The following is a 27,955-nucleotide window of genomic DNA, read 5'->3' on the forward strand; positions in this document are numbered from 1 at the left end:
GGGGTGATAGACCCTCACCCCTCAGCTTTGACATAGCCTGAGTCCTCATTCTGTCTGCAAGAAGTCTCCTAATCTCTTGGCTGCCTTACTTCCCCTGCCTGACTTAAGCCTGAAACAATGACCAAGGGCAGTGCAGCCCTGTGCTGGAAAGGGCAGGTTCCCTGGGTGATTGGGCCTAAGAAAGAATGCATAAAATCCTGTGAAACCTGCTTTGCTAAGAATGCTCTCAATTAAATGGTAAGGGTCTGAGAAGGAAATGAGTTTGTTTCCCAAAGTTTTATAGCCCTTTAGCTAACAGACCCTGACTCAGAATAGGCCCTCAGAGTTCTTTGTATGTTATCTATTGTTTGATCCTTACTGCCTGACAGTGACTGATGAGCTTTGCCTGTATTCCTGTGCAAAATGAACCTAATAAAAGCCATTGAGGAAAAGGCTCTTGGCCCTTCTCCTTTGAGAGATCAGCCACCTTTCCTCCCCAAGCAGATCATGACTTGGTAGACTTATTCTCATCCGTGGTGGCCAGGGGGGCCCTTCGGGTGGAGCCCCCCCACATTCCCACCTCAGCCTGAAGTTTGTAAACAACAAAGGAAATGCTGCCTGACTTTGAGAACTTGAGAGATTGGAAGAGAACAGCATTTTACCTTGGGTTAGTGGTGAATGAAGGCAGGCCCCACCCCGAGCTCCAGATTAGCTTTGTGGCTTCACACTCAGAAGCTTCTCATTGTGGGTGCCATACTAATGTAATGTCTTGCAAATTCCAGCGGAAGTATATGCAACTTCCTTCTCTGGCTCACAGGCTGAGTGGAGTGAAAGAGAAAACAGTAAAATGGCAGCCACTGGTAAAGGTTTTAGTAGGTAGGGCTGAAGAGGAGGGGCAAATGAAGTAAAAGGAAGAAGGTTTTTTGTGTGTTTTTTGGACATGAAAGTGGTTATAAATATTGCAACAGCGAATTCTGTAGTTAAATGTCCTCTTTGATTTTGCTTTTACCAGTATCAATGTGTATAGTGGGGAACTATTGTATACTGTAACAAAAATATACTACAGTTGATTGGGGGTATGGGTCAGATATATGCAAATCTGTACAGTTGTCCAAAGATCCCTCCTCTACAAGAAAGGCTGAGTTAAACATCGAAGGATACCCACTTGGGTTTTCTCAGTGTACAAAGAGCAAGGAAAGGTTGATAAAAGCCCATGCACAAAAGTTCAAATAAACCAGAATTGTAGATAGCAAGCTAAATAAATGTTGTAAAGTTACACTATATTAGGTTTGGTTTTATTTAGGTATTGTGATATGCTTTGTAAATAATGTATTCCAAATATTATTCATTATTAATGCCCTATGAAATGAATTTCTAGCATAAAAAAGTAGCTTCTATAAGTTGTCTTTGTTCATTATCATTTTAAGCAGTGAAATTAAATGAATAATGAATGTGTAAGCGTGACAGACATGCAGGTTAGGGAGAATTGTGGGCAGCCTCAGGGCAGAGAGGTGTGCATCGTAATTGTTCCATGAAACCCAGCTCTTTCTCACATCCTCACCACAGCTCAGGACGACTCTCTGCTTTTCTGTGAGGATGGTTCCATTTCCAAGATGACCTTCACCAGGATTAGCCTTCCTGGCTCCCACATGGAGCTAAAAGGAGCCTTATGCACAATCTTCTCACATCCTGAAAGAACAAAAAGGCTCTTGGCCCTTTGACATTTCTCTCCTGCTTTATCAAGACCATTTGCTTTTCTCTCTTTTTTTATTACTTTTATCATATATTCTATATAACAGTATACAAAATAATTAAAATGCATTAAAATATCACTCGTAATCCAGGATATTTATTTATAAAAGTTTTTGAAAATATTTCTATCTATACTGTATACTCAACTTTATATCCTTTTTCACTTAATATATCAGCATTGTTCTCTTAGTTACACAGTATATATATTTAACTTATAGCTGCATAATATTATATTAAATGGACATTTATTACCCACTGCCTAATTAAACATGAAGGTTATATGCTGTTTTTTACTAAAACAAATAATATTTCAGAGAGTAACTTAGCACTTACAACTTTTTTCATTACTTCAAATTATTTCCTCAGAACATTTAGGATTATAAAATTAAAAAACTTTTAATAGGATTTGATATATATTGCCAAATTATATCTAAAATGACCTTGTCAACGTCATTAGTATTGGTTATAAGGGTATTGGTTTCATCCTACCCTTACAGATTTTGCTTTTTGTTTCGATTTGTGTTCACGGAGAAGATAGACAGAACACGCAATCCATCCCTGTATCCTTGACCCGCCCAGCAAGGATACAGAACGCTGGAAGACTTTGAGCAGAGCCGCGGCGTGTGGTGCAGGCCCAAAGCATGAGTGGGAAGGACAGGGAAAATGTCAGTACTCATCCGCTCTGTTTTATTCCAGACAGCCAAGTGTTCAAGCATTGGAGCCTGCCCTTTAGCTAGCAGATTGGTTAAGGACTATCTAGGCTGATATTTAAAAAAGCCATTTGGGTTAACTATGCTCCTTTTTAGTAACAGAGCAATATGTTTTTACTGGGTCACAATTTTTTACTAAAAATAGAAAATACTACACCTAGGTAACCAAGCTTTCCTGGAGTAAAATGACTCTACTTTTCTAACCTAGCAAAAATGCTCTACCTGGATCGTTAATAACAGCTTTCCATGAAGCTAGAAGTTAGAGCGCGGCCCCCTGGTGGTTTTGACATAACACTGCATGGCCAGGCCTAAACCTCAGCCTCAACCTCAAAGGCTGCAAACCCCACATGCCCAGCAGAAAGGCCAGTTTCCTTTTCTTCCCTCCCCAACTTTCTTCCCCGCAAACCATCAACCCAGTTTGGCCATCCTAACACAGCCATCCCTCTGGTTTACTTAAGGGGGAAAGAATGAGTCAGGAAGAGATGGAAATGGTGAGCTGTATTCCTTTTAACACATCCAAACTGTTCCACAGTTAAAAAATAATACATTTTTTTCACAACTGGCATGTTTCTTGTATTCTGGGAAATTTTTTATTAAGCTCATAGACCTTTTATTTTTATATGTTTTCTCCACTTTAAAAGATGCCTGCTTTTGTAAATGTGTACTCATTAAATATTATTTTTAAAAATATGTCTTAGCTTTGTTTAATTCTGGTTTTAACTCATCAGCATTTCAAAGAAAGTGATAAAAAGATTTTGAATCACAGTAGTTCCATCAATTGGAACTAAAAATACTTCTCTTCAGAAATAAAGAAGAGGAGAGGCCCTTACATGGGTTTTAAAGCACATTAACAGATCTGCAGCCTCATTCAATGTTGGCTTGAGCTCCGTGCAGAGATGCATTCCAATAGCCTGCATGTTCAGCTGGCCAAACCAATGGATGTGAATATACTACCCTTCACTGGACTTTCCTTCTTCCAGGTGGCTGCTATCCAGATCAGATAGGGCCAATATCTTAATGAGTAGATGGACTTCAGGTTGAATTTCAGTCTGTGGGACCAGACATTAAACTCTGTACACAACTGGACAGCTGCAGCCATAGTGGGTGTTATCATTCTTTCAAAAGCAAAATAAAAACCGATAAAGAGACATTTGTCAACCTAGAGTAAGCTAGAAGCGAGTAGAAAAACCCCTATTCAAAAGCTACTACAGTTAGGAACAGCAAGTGCTTGTTGTTTGGGATCACAGAAGAGCCAGGATACTGAGGATGGACCCCTCCCCAGACCAGGGCAGATGAGTAGACAGGGCTCAGGATTCTCGTTCTGCATCACCGCAACCGGCACCTGTCCCAGCACCTGTCCAATATGCGCGCTCCAAAGATATCCTGATACAAGCCTGCTCTGACTTTGTACAATGAGTTAGGATGGCCACACAGAAAAGTCCTCTGCTCTTCTAAAGATTTGCTCAGTAGAATTTAGGAAAGAGAACAAGTCATTCTTGTACACATTACCATTCTTGAGGTTCACAGAGAAGACCTGAGCTCTCAGGTGAGAGGAAGTAAGAAAAAGACCCAAATGAGGGAGGAGAAGGCTCAAGGGCATAGGAGAAAGGAACAGGGGGTGGAGGGAAAGGAAGTGTGGATGAGCGGGGCAGTGCACCCCAGCCCAGCCCAACCAGGACAAAGGCACCCTGTGCTGCATGTTTCCTGCTACAAGGAAGTTTTGGAAAGCTTTTAAAGATGTTTATTGTATGTAAGACTACGAGTAAAGACTGAGCTAAAAACTTGATAAATGTTATCGTATTTAATCCTCATAAGCAATTTTCTAAAGAACTGTTAACTAAGAAACTTTTTAAGGTCAAAAGGTTTTCCAAAAGAAAGGGTTTATTGAGCTATAAGACTATGCGGGCTGGAAAAAGGACCTGGCCCTGGGAACATGTAGCCTGAACCACCAGAGGCAAGGCCGGGTGGGAGAGACAAACATGCCACAGGCCTGGAGTTGGTGGACCTTTCGCACATCACTTTTGGAAAAGAAAGATGTAAACTGTTTTGCAAGAATTTATGATGGCTGCAGACAAAGCCAGTGAGAGGAGGAAAAGTGAGGCTCGTTCTGGGAAAGGTTCAGAGTCCATAAGGAAGAAGTGTTTCCCCTTTAAATTGGTTGTGGAAATAGTCTAGAAAGTTCATGCATAAGCAAGATACAGGGGCCCCTGGTAGCTGGCTGCTTGGCTATCCTCTTTAAATAATCAGGGAAACAGCCACTTGCAAATTGCTTCAAAGTTTCATCGTATATTCAGGAACATAAACAGTCTTTTGTTGGGTTTGACCTGCATTTGTTAACAGATTAACCTCTCTTGTCTCTTCCTCCCTCCATCCAACCTGCTGAAACTACATTAAGACATCTCATAATTTTTTCTTATCAGTATATCCTCTTATTATCCCCATTTTTTCAGAAGAAGCTGAGCCTTGAACACACTGAGTGCCTTTGCTTATGAGAAGCAGAAGTGAGATCTGAACCGTGGCCATTCCCTTCCAATAACACAAGAGAGTGAAGGACACTCATGCCACCCTCCTCAGTGTCTCCAAATCCATATACTACAGTGGAACCTTTTTACAAGCATTTTTTAAGGAAGTTTATTAGCACTTTAAATATTCCTGATTATGCTAGCCTGTCACTGATGTTAATGCACCCTAAATATTATAGTGACAGGAGACTAGTTTCAGCCCTGCTTCAACTCTGCTGTAGCTGCCTTTTTAATCTTCCCACTTCAGTCTGGCCACAAGCTTTCCTAGGCATCAAAGAGAACTTTGTTCCTTCAGGGGGAGGAGGGAAAAGCCCCTAACCCGAGGACTCAAAGTATCAGCCAAGGAGAGCACAGATTCTCCAGGCGCTGCAAGGCAAATGCTTTCCTGCTCTGCCTTCAGCTTAGGGCTTTGTGTACTATGTCAACATATTTGTTCTCAAGATTCAGTGAGCACCCAGGAAATCTCATAACGCCTTTCATTTTGTATTTTAATGCTAGTTGAGAAAACTTCGTGTTAAAAAAGATGATTTATTCCCATTACCTAGAGTTGCCAGTTTCTGAGTTTTGTAAATATGCAGGGCTGTTGAAATAGAATATCACAGTATATCAAAAACTATCAGAACAGGACCAACTAGAATTAAACTTGCCCCTATGATTTTAGAGAGCTGACTGGTTTTTAAGGAGCACAACCAGTGAATTACATTTGACTTAAACTGTGTTGGTCCACTTACATGCAAAGTTTCAATAAATACCGTAAATGTATTTTTGTTTCTTATGATTTTTGAATAACATTTTCTTTTTTCTGGCTTACTTTATTTTAAGAATACAGTATAACTAAATGTGTGTTATTTGACTGCGAATGTCATTGGTAAGGTTTCTAGTCAACAGAACACTATTAGTTAAGTTTTTCAGGGGGGGGTCAAAAGTTAAACAGAATTTTCAAATACTTGGGGGATGGCACCCCTAACTCCCATGTTGTTCAAAGGGCAACTGTAGTTTCATTTTTACTAATCCTTTCTTTCACAGAAAGAGAAGGAAAAGAAACAATTAGAGAAGGCAAATAAATTAGAATACTTGGAGAAAAGGAAAGACTACTCTAAAAGTTTGGTTTTTTTAAGAGAGAGAGAAAAGAATGACAGAGTTACTATCACCATGGCAGTAGGACCCCACTGGTAAAACCTTGTATACCTGCCTTTCCATCCCAGTTACAGGAAAAACTCAACAGAAGTCTAGAATTTAAAAACAAAAAAACAAAAACACACAGCCAGAGCCAACCATGCCAACCACGAACCTCATAACACCCTGATTATAATACATTAGCTGACGGACTGACTGGCACACCCACTGGCGCCATGACAGGCCTGTCTGGGAGCATGTCAGGGAAGGAAAAAGGTAGTGCCCTGATTCTAAAAAGAGAATTGGGCCCACTCCCTGGAAACCGGTGTATATGCCTCCCCTCGTTATGTTGCCCCCATAGTAATCTCCCCAAGACTTCTCTCGGGTCAGTTGATTTGTGAGTGCAACTCCCGCTTCTCCATTGTCTGGTCTCTGCGCATTGGATGAAGCATGTACTGCTCACTGCTCAGCTTCCGTTTGGTGTTTTGACTCCGCGACAACGAACTGAGAGAGAACCTCTGGAAGGACAGACAGAGGGTCCTTCCTGGGACCAGGTCCCCTCCATGGGGGTCCGGACAGCTAAGTTGGTAAGTAACATCACTGTTCACGTTTCAATAAGGCAGAGTAGGAAAACTTGTGAAGACGGCAGAGATCTGCCACCAAATGACTCTTCATAGTCTCAGCAGCTAGCTAACCAGCCAAGCAGGCTCGCCCCTTCTCATGGTAAGCGTGCACTGCCTGCCACCAACAGGAAATCTCTCCCATTTTTAGGCACTCTGGGTGGTTAGAAAATTCCCCCCATACCTCACCAAAATTTTTCTGGTTGTATTTCCGCCCATCATTCTTGGTGCCATCATTTAAAGGAGCGCTTCTGCAAATATCCGAGATAAAGGCCAATTTTTTGCTTGTTCTTTTCCCAGTTGATCACAGACTACAGTGTATGTGTGTGTAAATTACAAAACCACACACTTAAATATTATGGCAGCATCAAATTACTCTAAGACTTTCCACACTGTGAAGCTCAGTTTCCGGATTTATGAGACGGATAACGAGCAGGGCACACACTGCGCCATCGGCACACCGCACTCCGAGGAGCATGCAGGGTGGGCCTCCCAACCTGGCTTGGCTCGGGCCCCTCCAGAAGCCGCCCCTGAGGCAAGGATTCTAAAGCAAAGTTTACTATGGAGATGATGATTAAGTATGGGGGATAGGAACGGGAAAATAAACAGAGCAGGAAAGGAATAAAATGGGGGTTCTCAAGCCAGTGACCACTGTGGGCCCTACTCCACGGGGAAATGCTGAAAAGCAGGGTCGAGTATACCTCAGAGCTCTCTCCTTCAAGCAGAAGAGAGATGGGGGTTCAATGCATGAAATCCATATTTTTTTTATTGGATAATAAAAGCTTCCAGGGCATTAGCTTTCCGGGCCTTCTGACTTACCCTGTACTCTGGCAGTATATGCCACCGTAGCCAGGAAAAGCAGCCTGTGGGCACAGTGTTATAGGTGTTCACACAGGCAGCTTTCTGCTCCTGGAGGTGAATGAATGTCAACAGGGTGAGAGTACAGTGACAACTACCAACCAGCAACTAACTGCTACACAGTCCAACAGGAACCTGTGCTGAGAGTATGAACAGAGAGTTCACAGCAGGGAAAGGCTCTTCGACACAAAAAAGATAGTCTGCTTCGTTTAGGAAGAGATGCGCAAAAACTGGAACTGCACTGAGAGGCCATTTCTCACCTACCAGAAGGGCAAAAATCCAAGAGCCTGCGCACACAGCCTGGGAGAGGCCATGGAAACGTGCATTCTTGCATGTTGCTCCTGGGCGCGCAAAGGGAGCAACATCTATGGACAGCAATTAGGTGACATCTTTCAAAATTAAAAATGAGTATGTGTAGTTAAGTCTTGACTCAGGGTTCCTATTCCTGAGAATGTATCCTGTAGATATTCCTGCAAGCATTTTTGAGATGAAAAATAGACATTACTATTCATTTTTGTTGTTGTTGTTTTTCCTTGTAAAAGACAACATCATAAAAAACAATAGGGGCAAGAACTCAAGCGTTCATCACTGGGACTGCTTAAGTAACCTCTGGTGCTTTCACAGAATAGAATTCTATGCTGCTATTTAGAACAAATGAGGTGCCTTCTCAATTCATATATGAAAAGATCTCCAAAATACATTACAAATTTTTTTTAAAAATCAATGTGCAAAATAACACATACAGTTTGATTTTTTTGTATTTGTAGGATTGCTTATAATTGTCTGAAAAAACACTATAAGGATTTGAGAGAAACTAATAAAAAATCATACCTAAACAGGATGAAGAATACAGGAGCAGAAACAGGAGCGGAAGCACTGTGTATCTTCATGTTGTTTTGATTTTTTAATTATATAAATATTGCACCTAATTTTTAAAATAAATTTAATTTTAAAAGTAATTGGTTGCATATCCCTGCTAAGTCTTCTCTTCTTCAGGCTAAACCACTCTAACTCATTCACTCTTTCCTCATATAATAATTTCCAAATCTTTCATCACCCTGCTCCCTCCTCCTTGTATCTCCTATAAACATTTCAATGTTCTTTTTAAAACATAGTGCCCTGAACCAAACACAGAACTCCAGATGAGCTACAGCTGGGTTAGAGTAAAATGTGATTGTTGCTTCCCTTATTTTATCTAGATAGTGCATCTCTATTAATGTAGTTACGCTATTATTAGGGTTTGTTTTTTTTTAACATAATATCAGGGTCACATCCCATGATATGCCTGAGTTGTTTTCACATAAAATGTTAAGTCCAGTCTCTCCACAATCTTCCCCATCAATAACAACCCTGCCCACTTCCACCATTGATACCATACACCTAACATTGATTGTCATGCACATATTTAGACTTAAGTATGAAATAAAAACAAATAATCACCATACTATCTTCAACTGTTAAGTAGCAGCTAGGAATGAGTGGCCAGAGGGAAAATAAAGTAGGGCCCTCACCATTACAATCCAACCAAGAACTTAATGCAGGAGACTAAGAACAAAAGGGAGACCTGTCTCACCAACTAACTCAGTAGATCTAAACCCAATTTGATAAGATTGCCAGGTGTCTTGAGCATTACAAGCAAAATAACACAGGAGAAGGGGAGAGTCCTTGAGGCTGTGCTCAGAAAAGGGGCTTCTGTAACAGTCTTACTAAGATTGCTGGGCGTTCTGAACATCACTAGAGGGAACTGCACAGGAGGAAGAGGGGGCCTATGCTGGGAAAGAGGCCCCTGTAAAAATTTCACTAAGACAAAGAGTCTTTACTAATTGAGAAAGAAAGCCTTTTGCAAAAATTTAGAAGGGAAGAAAGGAGGAACCTTGAAGCTGACTGAGGTATATAACCCCTGAACCCCAATAGTCAGCATACTTAGATTAGCTGGGTGCCCACTTGTAGCCTCGGCGCAAACATATAGAACAAACTTACTAACACCTTTCCTCTAATGTGGGGCATTCAGAACAGCTCGGTGCCTGCTTGCAGCTCTGCGCTCCTGTGTGTTTCAAAAGTAAACTTGCTAGCTTATTTCCACTATATGTGTTTGTCGCTTGCTTGACTCAACTCTCTTGCAAGCAAAACAAGAACTGAGGCAAGGGAGGGAGCCTCTTGACTCAGGTTTCTCTCTCCTCCCTGTAACACAACAACAATTCTGTAAATCTAAAACTGTTCTAAAATAAGAATTACTTAAAAAAATAACATCATATCTTTTATTAAAGTTTATCTAACAGGAAATAACCTCTCTTTCCAGCCTGGAAAAAATTTTTTAAATTAATTGCATTTTCTAATGTACGTGCTGCCCACTCATTTCCTAAATATAGCTTCTATGTCTTTATTTTAGTTTTTTATAACAAATATGAAAACATTTTATCCATAACCTTTAACTTGGATGAAGCCTGGAGATTATCTAAACTAATAAACTCATTTCACAGATGTAGAAACTGAAGCCCAAGGGGGTAAATAACTTCTGCAAGCTCATATAACCACATTGCAATGAAGCAGAATTAGAACACAAATGACCTGATTCCCAGGCAGGAGTTTTCCGGTCCTTGGAGACCGGGAAAACTCAGAATGAACAGAATGATCAGAACAGCATATTCAGTAAGCGATTTTGGACTTTCCTGTCAATGATAAAGTGGTTAAGTACTTTACCGTAAAAAAAGACAAATAAGACTAAATGAACAGAATTATCTAATAGTGTATTTAGATTGCCTATGAGTACTATAATACTAAATAATGATAAATAGTTTCCTTCTTTCACATCTCTAATTAAAATAGTATTTAAATTCTTAGTAGACATTTTTAGAAATATCCAACAACAAAAAGTTGTCCATTATTTAATTCCTATTGGAATATTTCCCCATATAAAGACAGACTGACAGATCTCAGAGGGAAGGGGGTGCGGGGAGGGGGGCCCTGGAAGAGATTAAGCAAAGAACATACATGCATAGCCCATGGACACAGACAATAGTGTGGTGAAGGCTGGGGGGTGGAAGGGAGGAGCTGGGTGGAACTGAGCAAAGGTGGGGAAAATGAGAGAAATGTGTAATAGTGTTAATAATAAAAAAATAATAAATAGAACTTCCAGTCAAGATGGAGGTGTAGGTAATCACGGCCCACCTCCTTGCACAACCACATCAAAATTACAACTAAACTACAAACCAAAGGTCATTTAGAACCATCAGAAATCAAGTTCAATGGAAATCTATCAACCATGGAACTAAAGAAACCACATCAATCCAAAAGGGTAGGACATGCAGAATGAGCACATCCCACACCCATGTGTGGTAGATAAAAATTCAGGAAGGATATCTTGGGAGCCAGGGGTCCCAGACCCACACCAGGCCCTCAGCCTAGGGTACCAGTGCCAGGAAGAGAAGCCCCCATAACTTCTGGCTGTAAAAACCAACAGGATTGGAGTCAGTGAGAAAAAAAACTACTGGACTCCTTGGCGGTTCCTCTTAAAGGGCCCCTGCCCAGCTTACTCAGATGCAGTCCCTCTGAGCTCCAGCATCACTAGGATAGCAGCTTGAAAGGCACCAGTAGCATACAGGGGGGAACTGAAGTGTCTGGCATCAGGGCGAGAGCCAAGGGACAGCTCTCTCCCAGACAGAAATGTGGACAGAGGCCATTGTGCCTTTTCTGAGCCATCTCCTCACTGAGTCACAGAACTGGCAGGCAGGAACCATATCTGAGACTTCCTCAGTTTAGCTTACATTATTTGCCCCACCCTGGCCTTTACCTGAAACTCTACCCCACCCAACTTATGAGCCAATCCCCAGTCCCATACCTCTGGCTAAGCACCCCAGGCCTAGCATTAGCAGCAGCCAGTTTTGGATCACAGTTTGGCTCCACCTGGTAAACTCCAAGCCCAGCACAAGTAGCAGCCATCCTCAGATTGCTTTGTAGCTCATGCTGGGTGGCCCTGGGTAGAACACAAGTAGTGGCTGACCCTGACCTGAACTACCTGGGAAACCTCAGAGCCTGCACACCCAGTGGACAGCTACAGACCACATCAGAGGACCAACACCCTGCTCTGGCACAGCTAATCCTCCACAGAGGGTGGAGTCTGATGGTCAGTGATCACAGCCAGGCCTTACAGCTGACTGGCCTGAGTAAATCCCTCCCATAGACCTACCAACAGCCATCAAGGCACAACTACAAGAAGAGGGTGTACTCAGCTAATACAGGGGTATACCTTGAGCACTCAGTTTGGGTGATAGGGGAAGCTGTGCCACTGAAGCCTGCAGGCCACACTACCAAGACAGGGAGGTATAGCAGCTCTACCTAATATACAGAAACAAACACAGGGAGGCTACCAAAATGAGGAGACAAAGAAACATGGCCTAAATGAAAGAAGAGATCAAAACTCCAGAAAATGAACTAAACAAAACAGAGATGAGTCATCTATCAGATGCAGAATTCAAAGCACTGGTTATAAGGATCCTCAAGGAAATCAGTGAGTACTTCAACAGCATTTTTAAAAGTCAGACAGAAATGAAGGATATACTAACGGAAATGACCAATTTACAGGGAATCAACAGTAAAGTAGATGAAGCCAAGAATCAAATCAATGATGTGGAACATACAAAAAGAAAAACAACCAAGCGGAGCCACAAGAAGAAAAAAGAATCTAAAAAAAAAAACAAAGATAGTGTAAGAAGCCTCTGGGACAACTTCAAGAAGTCCAACATTCTCATATGGGGGCCAGAAGGAGATGAGAAAGAGCAAGAAATTGAAAATCTGTTTGAAAAAATAATGATAGAAAACTTCCCTGACTTGGTGAATGAAATAGATATATAAGTCCTGTAGGCACAGAGAGTCCCAAACAAGATGGATGTAAACAAGTCCACACCAAGACACATTGTAATTAAAATGCCAAAGTCTATAGATAAAAAGAGAATCTTAAAAGCAGCAAGAGAAAAGCAATTAGTTACCTACAGGGGAGTTCCAGTAAGCTGTCAATCAATTTCACAAAAGAAACTTTGAAGGCTAGAAAGGATTGGCAAAAAATATTCAAAGTCATGAAAAGCAGAGACCTACCGCCAAGATTGTTCTATTCAGCAAAGATATCATTTAGCATCAAAGGGCTGATAAAGAGCTTCCCAAACAAGAAAAAACTAAAGGAGTTCATCATCACCAGGCCATTATTATATGAAATGTTAAATGGACTTATTTAAGAAAAAAAAGATTAAAACTATGAATAATAAAATGGCAATAAATACATACCTATCAACAATTGAATCTAGAAAAACAAACTGAACAAACAAGAATAGAGACAGAATCATGGATATGGAGAACATTTTGATGGTTACCAGATGGGAGGGGTTTGAGAGGAATTCATGAAGAGGTCAGGGGATTAAGAAGTATAAATTGGTGGTCACAGAATAGCCATGAGGACATAAAGTACAACATAGGAAATGGAGTGAGTAGCCAAAGAAGTCATACACATGAGCCACGGACATGAACAAAGGTAAGGGGATTGTCTGAGGAAGTGGGGGTTGCTGTGCTGGGGAGGGGAGAAGGGGGGAAATTGGGACAACTGTAGCACAATCAGTTAAATATTAAAAATAAATAAATATTAAAGACATTATTTTAATATAAGAGAAATTAATTCCTGGGATGCAAGGTTGGTATAACCACAAATCAATTAATGTGATACTCCACATGATCAAAATAAGGATAAAAATCAGATGATCAAATCAAAAGATACAGAAAAAGCATTTGACAAAACCCAGCACCCATTTATGATAAAAGCTCTCAGCAAAGTTAGAATAGAGGGAACATACCTCAACATAATAAAGGCCATATGTGACAAAGCCACAGCTAATATTATGCTCAACAGGGAAAACTATAAGGATTTCCCTTAAGATCAGGAATAGGACAGAGATGGCTGCTTCTACCACTGTTATTCAGCATAGAACTGGAAATTTTAGACAAGGCAATCAAACAAGAAGAAATAAAAGGCAACTAGGAAATGGAACAAATAAAATCTTTAAAACTGTGATTCAAAAAAGTTTCCTGAATTTAAAAACTCTTGGATCTACATACCAATGAGAAATGACACAAACTGGTCAGCACTGGACATATCTTAAGAAAATCATTGAACTTTAAAGATAAGGGAAAATATTGCTTAAGCATTCAGGAACAGCAACATTTTATAGAAGAAACCACAGGAACAATATTTTTAAGATACTCAATGAAAGGAAATATGAGCTAAGAATTTATATCTGCTGAAATTGCTCTCCAAATATAAAGGCCACAGACAAAGAGTTGTAAACATCCTGGAGTTCAGGAAATGTTGTTCCCATAAGATATTTCTGAAGAAGGTACTAGAGAGCCATCCAGCACAAGAGGATTACTGAAGATTTATTGTAGGGTAGAGAGGTAAGCAATGAATATATTCAACTGCAGAACAAACACTAAAGGATGGATAAAGGTGATGACATCTATGGGTAGTATACAAATTCTGGATATTAGGTATTAGCTTCCTAGCTGTATATTTTAAGCTATCCAATGAAAGAAATGTAAGCTAAGTATATCACTTGAAACTGATAAACCGAATAACAGTAGTTTAATTGTACTTAAAAGAATATACAGATTAAATTTTGTCCTTTTAAAATTAAAGATTAAAATTAAAACAAAAATTAAATTGAATGGTTGGGGATAGGAAAAGGAAAGGAAGCAATAATTAGCCATTTAAAGTATTGATTCTCTTGGGGTGTAGAGCAGGACACGGCATGAGAGGCAGGTGGAATGCATGAGTCACTGTGCTCCCTCGAGTTAGGAGTGGGACTTTGTCTCCTGCCTGGGGTCCACATCTCATCTCCAGCTTCAGCAACTCACTCACGAATACTGGTCCCCCCTGGAGGCTGGATCAGGTGGCTTTCCATCTAGGTACTTTGGTTGAATATTATCAATTACATTAATGTAGTCAATCAAGTCAGAGAAGCCTATATTCCAGGTGAAAACTCCCTAAGTCTGAGGCACCTGTTTGTGCAAAAGATTATCAGGAGGCTCCAAGATGATGGAAGAGTAAGTGGAAGCTATACTAACCTCCTCCCAGGTTATACTAACCAATCTGGAATTACAAGTAAATTGCAGAGAAATCATCCTGAATAAGCAACTGAACACTAGCTGGAGAGAATCCTTAAAAGCACAGATAGACAGAAGAAACCACTTCACCACAACATGACTGGTATGGAGTGAGGAGTAGATGAGAGAAGGCTGGCTGAGCTCCCACGGGCAGTGACTGAAGTGCCAAAGGGAAATTTCAGCAGCTAGAGGGTTACTCCTAAGAAGTGTGGGATCTAAACCTCAAGCTGTGCTTCCTAGTCTACTGCACCACAGCTGGAAAGGAACCCAGATAACATCCAGCTGTGAAAAGCAGCAGGGTTTCTGTCTGCCAGGGAGAAACAGCTAGAGACAAAGAGAGCCTCTTCAAGGGCCAACACATATAATTTCATTTGCAGCCACTTACCCTGGGTTCTGGCACAGTTAACTAGAGATGCTTGAGGAAAGTCTTGGGATGGTGGCTTTGGGGACAGGCTGAGGGAGCAGCTGTAGGATCCCTGTGCTGAGTCATTCCTCAGACTACAAAAGCTATCTTGCTCAAGCAAAGCTGTCCCCTCCAAGCAGCATCCGCCTGAGGGAAAACAATAGCCCCACTGACAATAATTACTCTGCCCCACCCTGTAATGCTTAAGCCTCACTGATGATTACAGATTGACTATATTAACAACTGAATGAGACAGTGTATAGACTGTAATCACTGGTAGTCTCAAACAGGCTGCCTAGGGCCAGACTGGGACACCATCTGACATCACGAGGGGTGGGCCCAGAATGAAGACTGTGCACCTATACAACAGCATGCATACATACATGGTGGGTAGAGTGACTCTCAGTCAGCCAGCTGGAGGAAAGGACTCACCAAAAAAACAACGCAACAACAGTCAAAACCAATTACAACCAGAGAGTCCACATAAACAGCGTAAAGGGCATCCTAAGAGCATCAAGTTCAAGAGATCAAGGAGAGTGCACCACTGAATCCCACAGGTCTCCCGCCACACAGAAAGTCACACCATGAAGACAGGGAATCAAAGTAGATCAATCTAAGGAGCAGAAACAAACAAGAAGACTCATCTAAAATGGGGAGACAAAGAAATACCCCCCAATCGAAAGGAAAGGAGGAATCCCCAGAAAGTGTCCTAAATGAAATAGAGGCAAGCAAACTATCAGACACTGAGTTCAAAATAATGATTATAAGGAAGCTCAATGAGCTCAGTGAGCACTGCAAAGAATTCCAGGGAAGCTACAAGGAACTTACTGCAAAATACACCAGCATGAACAAGAACATAGACATTATCAAGAAGAGCCAGGAGGAAATGAAAAATACAATATCTGGAATTAAGAAAACAGCAGGACTTAAAAAAGTAGGCTAGATGAAGCAGAGGATTGAATCAGTGAGCTGGATGACAAGAGAGGAAAAAATTCCCAGACAGAACAACAAAATGAAAAAGTCTCAAAAAGAATGAAGGGGTTTAAGGGAGCTGCATGACAAAACGGGACATAATAATATTCATATCATAGGGATACCAGAAGGAGAAGAAGAGGAGCAATGAGCAAGAAGACAGAAAACCTGTTTGAGAAAGTAATGATGGAAAACTTCCCTATCTTGATAAGAGAAAAAGTCGCACACGTACAGGAAGCACAGAGGGTCCCAATCAAAATGAACCCAAAGAGGCCCAATCTATGATACATCAAAATTAAAATGGCAAAATTCCAAAACAAAGAAAGAATCTTAAAGGCAGCAAGGGAGAACAGAAGTAACACACAAGGGAGCTCTGATAAGGCTAGTAGCTGACTTCTCAACAGAAACAGTACAAGCCAGAAGGGAATGGCAAGAAATATTCCAAGTAATAAAAAGCAAAGGCCTAAAACCAACACTACTCTACCCAGCAAGGCTCTCATTTAAAATGGCAGGAGTTTACCAGACCAAAAAAAAAAAATGCTAAGTGAATACATCTCAACCAAACCAGCATTGTAAGACATGCTAAATGAACTACTTTAAGAATGTGAGGAAAAAGAGAGAGAGAAACACAGGTACAAAGGGGAAAAATGTCAAAGAATAAATACCTCTTAATAATAAACTTAAATGTAAATGGATTACATGCTCATATCAAAAGACATAGAGTAGCTGACTGGGTTAGAAAACATAACCCACATGCCTACAAGAGACCCACCTCAGAACAAAAGATTACTCAGATTGAAAGCAAAGGGATGGAAAAAAATATTACAAGCAAATGGACATTAAAAAAAAGCTGGGGTAGCAATACTTACTACATTAGACAAAATAGACTACTAAACAAAGGCTATAAAAAGAGACAAAGAAGGACACTACATAATGCTTAAGGGAATAATCCATCAAGAATACATAAACCTGGGGAAAGAGTGAGTTACAGAGGTAAATAACACCTGATTTCTGCCAGATCCTCTTCTGTATATTGAGAACCTGTTGTAAGAGCCAGTAAATCCAGTGGAAAATGGCCTTCAGCAATCTTACTTCAAGGACAGTGAATCTTTATGGTAACTGGCTCAAGCATGCTGATCCAAGTGTTGCAGACTGGTTCCTCATGTTCTCACCTCTGTCACAAACCATCATCGTGGGACTCTATGTCTATTTTGTCACTTCCCTGGGACCAGAGCTCATGGAAAATCAAAAGCCCTTTGAACTCAAGAAAGCAATGATAACGTACAATTTTTTCATAGTACTCTTTTCTGTGTATATGTGTTATGAGTTTGTAATGTCTGGCTGGGGTACTGGTTATTCATTTTGATGTGAAATTTTTGACTATTCACAGTCGCCTACAGCATTAAGGATGGTATGCACCTGCTGGCTTTATTACTCCTCCAAATTTATCGAGCTACTAGATACTATCTCTTTTGTTCTGCATAAGAAAAATAGCCAAGTGACTTTTCTGCATTTCTTCCATTATACCATCATGCCATGGACCTGGTGGTTTGGAGTCAAGTTTGCTGCAGGTGGTTTGGGAACATTCCATGCCTCTGTAAACACAGCTGTGCATGTAGTCATGTATTCCTACTGTGGACTATGTGCATTGAGACCAGCCTACAAGAAGTATTTGTGGTGAAAAAAATATTTGACATCACTGCAGCTTGTGAGTAGTTAATTTTCTTTAAGACAACATATGAAACTAGAATTACTTATCTTCCCTGTGAATTAGGATATTAACTACATAAAGAACAAAGTTTACAAAATGACAGGGATATGAAGTGTCTAGCCTCTGTATGGCATCACGTCATTATCATTTCTTTCTTATTTAAACTTTTGTCAGGAACTTTATTGACAGCAAAGCATATTTGTTAGTGAAGAGGTGCGGACAATTAAATCCAAATGTGTATCTTTATACCATCTTTGTACAATTTTATGCATTTATATAAAATAAACATTTATGACCAAAATAAAAAAACATATAATGCTTATAAATATATATATGCACCCGACATAGGAATACCCAAATATATAAGTAAAATCTTGGAGGACTTCAAGAAAGATACTGATAGCAACACACTCATAGTAGGGGATTTCAACACCCCATTGTCAACAATGGATAGGTCTTCCAAGCAAAAAGCAACAAGGATATTGTGACATTGTACAACACTCTAGATTAAATGGACTTAATTGATATATACAGAAACTTTTACCCCAAAAAAGCAAAATATATTCTTTTCAAACACACATGGAAAATTTTAAAAGATAGACCATGTAGTAACAAGCTTTAACAAATTCAAGAAAATTAAAATCATATCAAACATCTCAGTTCACAAGAGCTTGAAACTAGAAACCAATCTCAAGGAAAAAAACTCAAAAATATTCTAATTCATTGAGACTGAATAACATGCTATTAAATGATGAATGGGTTAACAATGAGATCAAGGGAGAAATAAAAAAATTTATAGAAACAAATGAAAATGAACACACAAGAGCTAAATACCCCTGGGACACAGTAAACTCAGTCTTGAGAGGGAAGTTCATAGCAATACAGACCTACTTAAAAAAGATAGAAAAACCTCAAATAAGCAACCAAACCTTACATCTACAAAAACTAGAGGAATAACAATAAACAAAGCCCAGAGCAACTAGAAGGAAGGAAATAACCAAGATCAGAGCAGAACTGAACAATATAGAGACTAAAAGAATAATTCATAGGATCAATAATTCCAGGACTTAGTTCTTTGAAAAGATAAACAAAATTGAAAAGCCTTTAACCAGACTCATCAAGAAAAAAAAAAAGAGGACCCAAATCAATAAAATCAGAAACAAAAAAGGAGAAATTACAACCAATACCACAGAAATACTAAGGACTGTAAGAAATTACTACAAAGAACAATATGCCAATAAATTTGAAAAACTGGGTGAAATGGACAAATTTCTAGAAAATTTAATCTTACAAAACTAGATTAAAACTAGAAGAAGAAGTAGAAAGCCTAAACAGATCAATAACAACTAGTGAAATAGAAGCAGTAATCAAAAAACTCCTGGCACCCAAAAGCCCTGGACCGGACAGCTTCACAGGCAAATTTTACCAAATATTTAGTGAAGAATTTAGTGAAGGATTAACTCCTATCCTTCTCAAACTATTCCAAAAAATTCAAGAATTTCCATCATCTGAGATTCATCCCCAAATTCTTTTTATGAGGCCAGTATTATCCTAATTCCAAAACCAGGTAAAGACACAACAAAGAAAGAAAACTATAGGCCAATACTATTGATGAACACAGATGCTAAAAATCCTCAGCAAAATACTGGCAAACCAGAATCAGCAATACTTTAAAAAGATCATACAGCATGATCAACTGGGATTCATCCCAGAGATGCAAAGATATTCACAAATCAATAAACATAATATACCACATAAATAAGATGAAAAAGAAAAATTACATGATCATATCAATAGATGCTGAAAAAGCATTTGATGAAGTAAAATACCTATTTATGATAAAAATGCTCAGCAAAGTGTGAATAGAGGGAGCATACCCCAATATCATAAAGGCCATATATGAGAAACCTATACTCAACATCATATTCAACAGGCAAAAACTAAGTTTTCCCACTAAGATTAAGAAAAAGACAAGGGTGTTCACTTTCGTCATTTTTATTCATCATATTATTAGAACTTCTGACCACAGCAACCAGACAAGAAAAAAGAAATAAAAGGCACCCAAAGTGGAAAAGAGGAAGTAAAACTGTCATTATTTGCAGATGACATGATAGTGTACATAGAAAACCCTATAGACTCAACCGAAAATCTATTCAACCTAGCAAAATAGCAGGATACAAAGTCAATGTTCAAAAATTGAAGGCATTTTTGTACACCAACAATGAAATATGAGAAACAGAAACTAGGAAAAAATCCCAATAACTATAGCAACAAGAAAAATAAAGTACCTAAGAATAAATTTAACCGAGGAGGTAAAAGATGTGTACTCAGAAAATCACAGAACACTGAAGAAAGAACTTAAGGAAGATGCAAATAAATGGAAGGATATACCATGTTTATGGATTGAAAAATAAACATCATTAAAATGCCCATACTATGCAAAGCAATTTATAGATTCAATGCAATCCCTATTAAAATACCAATGACATATTACACAGATTAAGAACAAATATTTCAAAAATTTATATGGAACCTAAAGCAACCCCAAATAGCTTCAGCAATCCTGAGAAGAAAGAACAAAGTAGGAGGGATCACCATACCTGACATCAAACTATATTACAAAGCCATGATAATCAAAACAATCTGATACTGGCAGGAGCATAGGCACATAGATCAATGAAACAGAGCAGAGGGCCCAGAAGTAAACCTATGTCTCTATGGTCTATTAATATTTGACAAAGGGGGCATGAGTATATGAGTATTTTTACTCCGTGAGTATATCATAGAGTAAAAATAGCTTCTTCAACAAATGGTGTTCGGAGAACTGGAATGGTACATGCAAAAAAATGAAAATAGGCTAACTTATGCAATACACCAGAATAAACTCAAAATGTATAAAAGACTTAAGCATTAGCCATGACACCATAAAAGTCTTTGAGAAAAACATATGAAGTAAGACTTCAGATACCCATGCAGCAATATTTTCAGCAATATATCCTCTAGGGCAATGTAAATAAATGAAAGAATAAACCAATGGGACTACATCTAATTAAAAAGCTTCTGCATGGCTAAATAAAACATCATCAAAATGAAAATGGAAACAGCTACCTGGGAAAACATATCTTCCAATGATACCTCAGACAAGGGTTTGATCTCCAAAATGTAAAAAGAATCCTATGACTCAATGCCAAGAAGATAAGAAATCCCATTAAAAATGGGCAAAAGACCTGAACAGACACATCTCCAAGGAGACATACAGAGGGCCCACAGGCATATGAAAGGATGCTCAGCATCACTAGACATCAGAGAGATTAAAATGAAAACTACAATGAGATAAGACCTCACACTAATCAGAATAGCCATCATAAACAAATCAACAAACAACAAATGCTGGAGAGGATGTGGAGAAAAGGGAACCCTAATGGCAGTGTTGGTGGGAATGCAGACTGGTACAGCCACTGTGGAAAACAGTATGGAATTTCCTCTGAAAACTAAAAATAGAACTGTCTATAGGTCTGAGGAAAACATATGGAGTAAGACTTCAGATACCCATGCAGCAATATTTTCAAGGAAAACCTCAGACCTATTGGTTGAAACAGGATTCCAGGGACTCCTGTATAAGGGCTGGTTCAGATGGCAAGAGCACGGTCCAGTCAGGTAGCTCAGTGCAGGCTTCTCCCTGAAGTGCACTTTGTGTGAGAGGCAAAAATGGCCCTGTGCAAAAATGGCTGCTAGGCTCTGTTTTTTGTTTCAATTTTTTTTGTTCTGTTTTGTTTTAATTTGAGCCTAGTTAACCACTGGGAGCCTTTATTAGTAGGTATCTTCTTTCTCAGGGTCCACAGTACACATACGAAGACATGCATTTATGCATGCATGTCAATATGGTTGAGAACTAATGTTGGTGTAAGAGAAAAGAGGCTAAAGAAGTTAAGTGAAAATTCAATGTTAAATTTTACTTAAATATTGAGATTGAATACCAATATTACTTCATGATTTTGCTTTTCTTAAAAAAAAATATATATATATATATCTTAGCTCTATAATTGCAACGATCTAGAGGAGAGTGACCACCAGGAAACAAGAGTGCCTTTAGTGCCCACATTTTGGTGTCTGCATAGCATTTCCTGTTAAAAGAAAGCAGAACTCTATGGCAGAATTCTGATTCCAGATTTGGAAAAGAAAATGCAGTACATGGGTTTGTAACAAGTTATGCCAGAAAGCAAAGAGACAATCAAAGACTAATGGGACATGTCAGAAGCAACAAGGAAGAATCCATTGGCAAAATGTGAGAAAAATAGGGAAAAACTGACAGCAATTATTTCATGAGAGCTCATGAGATCATTCCATCACTAAAGAAAGAAAAAGGAAAAAGTCAAACACACACGCACACACACATGAAAATCTAGATGGTCATCATTGTACTTAGAACATTTCCTTACTTTGAAAATTAGCTGTAGAAAGAAAAGAATTAAGAAGTTATCCTGCCTTCTCTGTACTACAGAGTAACTAAGTAGTCCAGTAGATGATGGAAAGTTCTTCTAAACAGAAAAGGTCTAGTTAATGAGTAAAAATGAAAAAATTAGAAATTTGCCATTTTGCCTACTAAAATGATTCAGGCAGCTTTCATCAGTAGATAAAATTGCTAGGTGAAGTTGATGGGTAACTGAATCATTTTAGCATCACAGAAGTGCAATAACCCAACACTAACACTAAATGTTTTCTATGAACCACCCAGCACCACAAATGTTTGCAAGTTGAGTTGAACCCAAATCTCATCAAGCCCAGAGCACTTAGTTAACAGGAAATACAAGGGTTAGGGTGACAGGTTGAATGTCACCAACAGGAAGCATGTGAGAAAATCCTGAATATGGAACATTCTACAGAATAAGTAATCCAATTTTTCAATAAATGAAAAACAAGTAGAACGTGGAACTACTTAGTTAAGGGATTAAACAAAGTGTGGCTGTTGTGTAAGTCTCTTAACTGAGCAAATAAAATATAAAAAGATATTTTTGAAACACTTGGAGAATTATAAATATTGAATGTATTAGACTATACTAAGGAATTGTTAATTTTCTTATGAGGGATATGGTTTCATGATTTCTAAAGTCAATTTTTAGCATAGCACACTAATACAGAATTGATCAGAAGTAGATTTACAATTGTTCATATGGAAAATAATACGATAATTAATAAATAATAATACAAGAATAAACTCTGTGTTTCAAATACTCACAACTGTAAAACTACTTTTGCCCCAATTCATACATGTCAGTGTAAAATAACACAGTGTTTGAAATTTGTTTTAAACTATTTCAGCAAAAAATAAAAAAGAATTGGATGGTGCTGGTGGGGTGACTTGGTTGGAGCTGCTACACCAAAAGGTCTCGGTTTGGAGTGTCAGTCAGGGCACATACCTAGGTTTCAGGTTCAGGGTGCAAACGGGAGGCAACCAATCAATGTTCTCTCTCACATTGATGTGTATCTCTCTTTCTCTCCCTTCTTCTCTCTCTAAAATCAATAAACATACCTTTGGGTGAGGATTTAAAATAAAAAGGGAATGGATGAAAGGAGTGAGGTGAAATGTTGACAGTTATTGAATTGGAGCCTTTGGGCATTCACTACACTATCCTTCCTATTTTTATGTATATTGAAATTTCAAAATATACCTTAAAAAGTAGAGTTGGCTCTACTTTTAAGAGCTTTGTATTGTTTAAAATAAATGGAAGGATTTAGATTACTGGATATTTCTGCTTTCTAATCATTTAATAATGTAATCTAAAACCCACTGTAATAGAAAATTCTAGAATGCATGTCCAGAGGAAACCTTTTGAATCTGGACAAGTCATTTAATCTTTTCAGATCTCATGTTCTGTAAAGTTAGAAAATTAGACCAGAGGTCTTTAAGTCTTATCCTGACCTCCAATCACTAGAAAGTAATATGATTGTACTTTTTCAGATGAGCAGAGAGCACAGGATTGGGTAACAAAAAACGAAAAAGCAGGTTAACCTGAATTACTATATGTGAAATAATCAGATTACATTAGACTGTCTCTAAGATGTGTCCTTGTTCTAAAATTCTGTAGGTGTAAAAGCTGTAATCATAGTCCCGACACATAATTCTTTTATATCAAGTTCTAGTGGACAACATCAGCACCTGGTTTCAGTAAGGCTGCTGTTTCCATGCTCCAAACAGAGAGTTTAGAGTAAGATAGAAAACATAAGCCCTAGCTGGTGTAGCTCAGTGGATTGAGCACGGGCTGGGAACCAAAGTGTCCCAGGTTCAATTCCCAGCCAGGGTACATTCCTGGGTTGCAGGCCATAACCCCCAGCAACTGCAAATTGATGTGTTTCTCTCTCTCTCTATCTCCCTCCCTTCCCTCTCTAAAAATAAATATAAATAAATAAAATCTTTAAAAAAAAGAAAGAAAACATAGACAGGCCTGCTCTTTTCCCACTTTCTTATTCCTGGATCATAATCTATGGCCCATATTAAAGAAAGAGTCTATTCATGATGAAGAAGGAGCAAGTTAAATGTTTTTTAAGACTTTATTTATTTACTTTTAGAGCGAGGGGAAGGGAAGAAGAAAGAGAGTGAGGGAAATATCAACATGAGAGAGAAACATCAATCGGTTGCCTCTCATAGATGCAACCATTCCCCATCTGGGACTGAACAGGCAACACAGGCCCGATCCCCAAACCAGAATCAAACTGGTGACTCTTCACTTTGAAGGACAATGCCCAACCCAACTGGGCCACACCAGTCAGGGCACAAGTTAAATGTTTTAGTACTGTATTGCAATATCTCAGAGAAATCTACAGCTTTAACCCCAGATGAATGTCCTTTATCACAGGCTCGTGGGGGGTAGGGAATAGTTATGATTAAGACAATTGATATTGAGCTGAAGAGTGTCAGCACTCTAAAGGAAGGTCAAAATGTAAAACAACCTTAATAAACAATAGATACCTTAAAACATTACAGTTGAGTTGTCATAGTGGGTAGAAGGGGTGAGGGGAAGCTGTTGCTCATAACTAGGACCAATGAGTGTGAAGATGTAGGGAGATGTTTTTTATGAATGCTGAGAATGCGGGTGTTCTTCATAAGGGCTGCTGCCACCTGGAGATGGAATGAATCCTCTCGAGAGAGTGAGCGCATTGTCACTGGTGGTTGTTTCATCAGAGGTTGGTGTGCATCATACAAAGGGATTCCAAGCATCAGTCATGGTATAATTGATAAAATTGTAAGTTATGAAATGGTGGGGGTGGAGCTCACAGAAGCTACTCCAGCAAGTTTTTATATATGTTATGATACTGCAGAAATACAATGAAAGAATGAATCCACATTACTAGTAAATACTGTTTCTAATTCATTTAACAAAATTCCAACACCTAATTAATGAGATTTATCATTGGAAATTCAGAAGTGTCTATTCCACATATGAAATTTTTTAATGGCTGTAAATATTTGTTAAATGAATAAATACTTTGTGAACTTTAAGAGGGAAGATACAATTTAATCATTCATTCAACAATTTTTGAAATCCAACTATGTGCCCAAAACTGATAAATTCCCTGTTTTCATGGAACTTTTACTCTAACAAGAGGAGTTAGTTAATAAACAATTTTTAAAAATATGTCACATAATCATTAGCAGTGCTCCTGCTACTAATATAATGTTATATGTTTGTTTGACATATTTGTTATATGTCAATTGCAACTCAATTTAAAAAAAATGTCAGGTGGTAAATTCTATAAAGAAAAGTAAACCTGATCAAGTGAACAGTGTGGGGAGGCTGCTATTTTAGATAAGGTTTCCAGGAAAGTGTCTCTTAAGGTAACACCTGAGCAGAGGCTCATGAAAAAATTGAGGGAGTGAACCACGTGGATATCCAAGAGAAGGCCCAAGAAGATGGAAGAGCCAGCACAGATTCCCTGGGGATAGCGCTTGGTGCTCAAGGAAGAACAAGGAGGCAGGTATGGCAGGAGCAGAACGAACCAGAAGGACGAGAGACAGGTCAGATGGGCAGCGGCACTGTTCTGTGAGCCCAGGGAGCCACAGCAAGGACATGGGCTTTTTAGTCTCCCTGAGAGGGAAGATGCTTTGAGCTTATAATTGAACAGTGACACGTTTCATTCACTTTGCTGAGTGTAGACTAGATTGTGAAAGGGTGAGGGAAGAAAGGAGGAGGGAATTAGAGGACAACAGTGCAGGAATGAGTTATGGTGCTTCAGACTGGAGGGGCAGCAGTGACCGTGGTAAGGCATGGTCAGGTTTGGGACGCGCAGGCGTAAAGGGGGGAAATTTCACTTTGGATATGTCAAATGTGAAACACCTATTAGACACGCAGGTGCAAATGTCAGATATGCAGGTGGATATACTGGAGAGGTAAACTTAGAAGCTTCAGCATACACAGGATTGAATGCATCATCTGAGACATGAGTGTAGATGGAGAAGTCAGGTCTAATGACAGGGACACGATGCATTCTAACCTTGGAGGGTGGAAGGGTAAGGGACATTCAGCACAGGAGACTAAGGCAGGAGGAGAACCTGGGGAATCTAAAGACCTGGAGGCTGCATGAAGCACGTATGTCAAGCAGGAAAGAGTGATCACTATGTTAAGGGCTTCTGATATTCTCAACAGGATACAGGCTGAAAACTGATGGTAGGGTTCAGCAACATGGAAATCACTGGTGACCCTGATAACCTTAATAACTGAACCTCAGAGAACATTTCACACATAGCTTGTGCTTAATAAATTACTTGTTAAATAAGTAAACAAATGTAAATATGGACCATAATTCTGAACTTTCTATAGAATTCAGAGTTGAGCTACTTAAAAATACAGAATGAACTATTTCTCTGATTTAGCAAGTAAAAGGTACAAAGAAAATAAAATCTGTACTAACAGGTGGCCCAAATGCTACAGGTGCACAAGTGAATGTTTTCACACACAATTTAAAATAATTTTTTTCACTTTCTCCTTTTTTTATTGTCGTCCAATTACAGTTGTCCCCATTCCCCCCCACCATTACTCTCCCCTGCCCTTAAGTAAATATTTTTTTGAATATAAATAAAAGCAAAATTCACTCAACAGCCTACAGCTTTCAGAGAGATAAAATGGGGAAAGAATAGCTACAGAAAGGAGTGCCCTACCTGCAAGCTACCCAATGAACCAAAGAGCTCAGGGCAGACTTTCCAATACCTGCTTAGAAACTGGCTTATTTTTCCAGATCTGTTCCTGTGGTTCTCATTAAGCTAAAGATCACATTGCTGTTCACACTTCATAGAAGTTGTTACATTTCCAACTGCTGCCTAGATTTCTAAATGACATGTGCATCAAGGGTAGAAGACAGTAAAATGTATGACTTTCTTTACATCTTTTCATTCAGTGAAGATATTTAACCAATAATAGATAATAGGGAAATGGGAGAAGTGGGGAAATGAGTACAAAATACTAGATCTGAAAAATTGCGATGACATATCTAAAATATCTTCATAATGACCAAATACATACATTAAGTACTTTGAAAAGACCAATTTATATTTAGACAGTATCAATCAATTAACAAGTATTTAGTGGAATGCAAAGAAATAGAAGAAATGACCAACTTACAACCAACTGATTTACAACTAACAATTGTACAGCTCACATTAGGGTCAATGATTTGAATTTAACTAACATTTTCTATGCATCTTACACAGGCCAGAAAGAAAACAAAAATTCATAAGACCTTCCTCTTTTGTGAATTTTATAAAGTAGTGATTATTTTCTTTCTTACTCCTAGCTAAGACCAGATTGGCTGACACTGCTGATTAAGGTGAAGGGAAGTTAAGCAATTATGCAACAAGTCAACTTTGGGGCCTAGGAGAGTCCTCTCAGACTCTCCCCGGAGGGAGCACATGAGAGCAGCATAAGGATTTATGGCCTAAGAATTAAGACAATGAAGGGGAAATACAATGCATGAGGGATATTTGGGCTAATTCAAATATGAACTGGGTATCATAACTATTCAGAAATTATTAATTTTGTCAGATGTGACAATAGTATAGTGTTTATGTAGGAAAATGTTATTGTGTAGAGATGTATAATGACATATTTAGGGCCAAATATAATAGTGTCATTTATTTACATCCTTCAGAAAAAAAAGAGAGCAGTGCACTGAAAGGG

General features: G+C 38.9%; 1 pseudogene; it reads left to right on the top strand.

The window, feature by feature from the left end:
- Nucleotides 1-17,147: 17,147 nt before the first annotated feature.
- Nucleotides 17,148-17,795, top strand: LOC123811206 (annotated as a pseudogene).
- Nucleotides 17,796-27,955: the final 10,160 nt, after the last annotated feature.

The sequence above is a fragment of the Phyllostomus hastatus genome, unplaced genomic scaffold (genome assembly GCF_019186645.2).
Source record: "Phyllostomus hastatus isolate PE091 unplaced genomic scaffold, TTU_PhHast_1.1 phas_scaffold_78, whole genome shotgun sequence".
In the NCBI taxonomy this organism is placed as follows: Eukaryota; Metazoa; Chordata; class Mammalia; order Chiroptera; family Phyllostomidae; genus Phyllostomus; species Phyllostomus hastatus.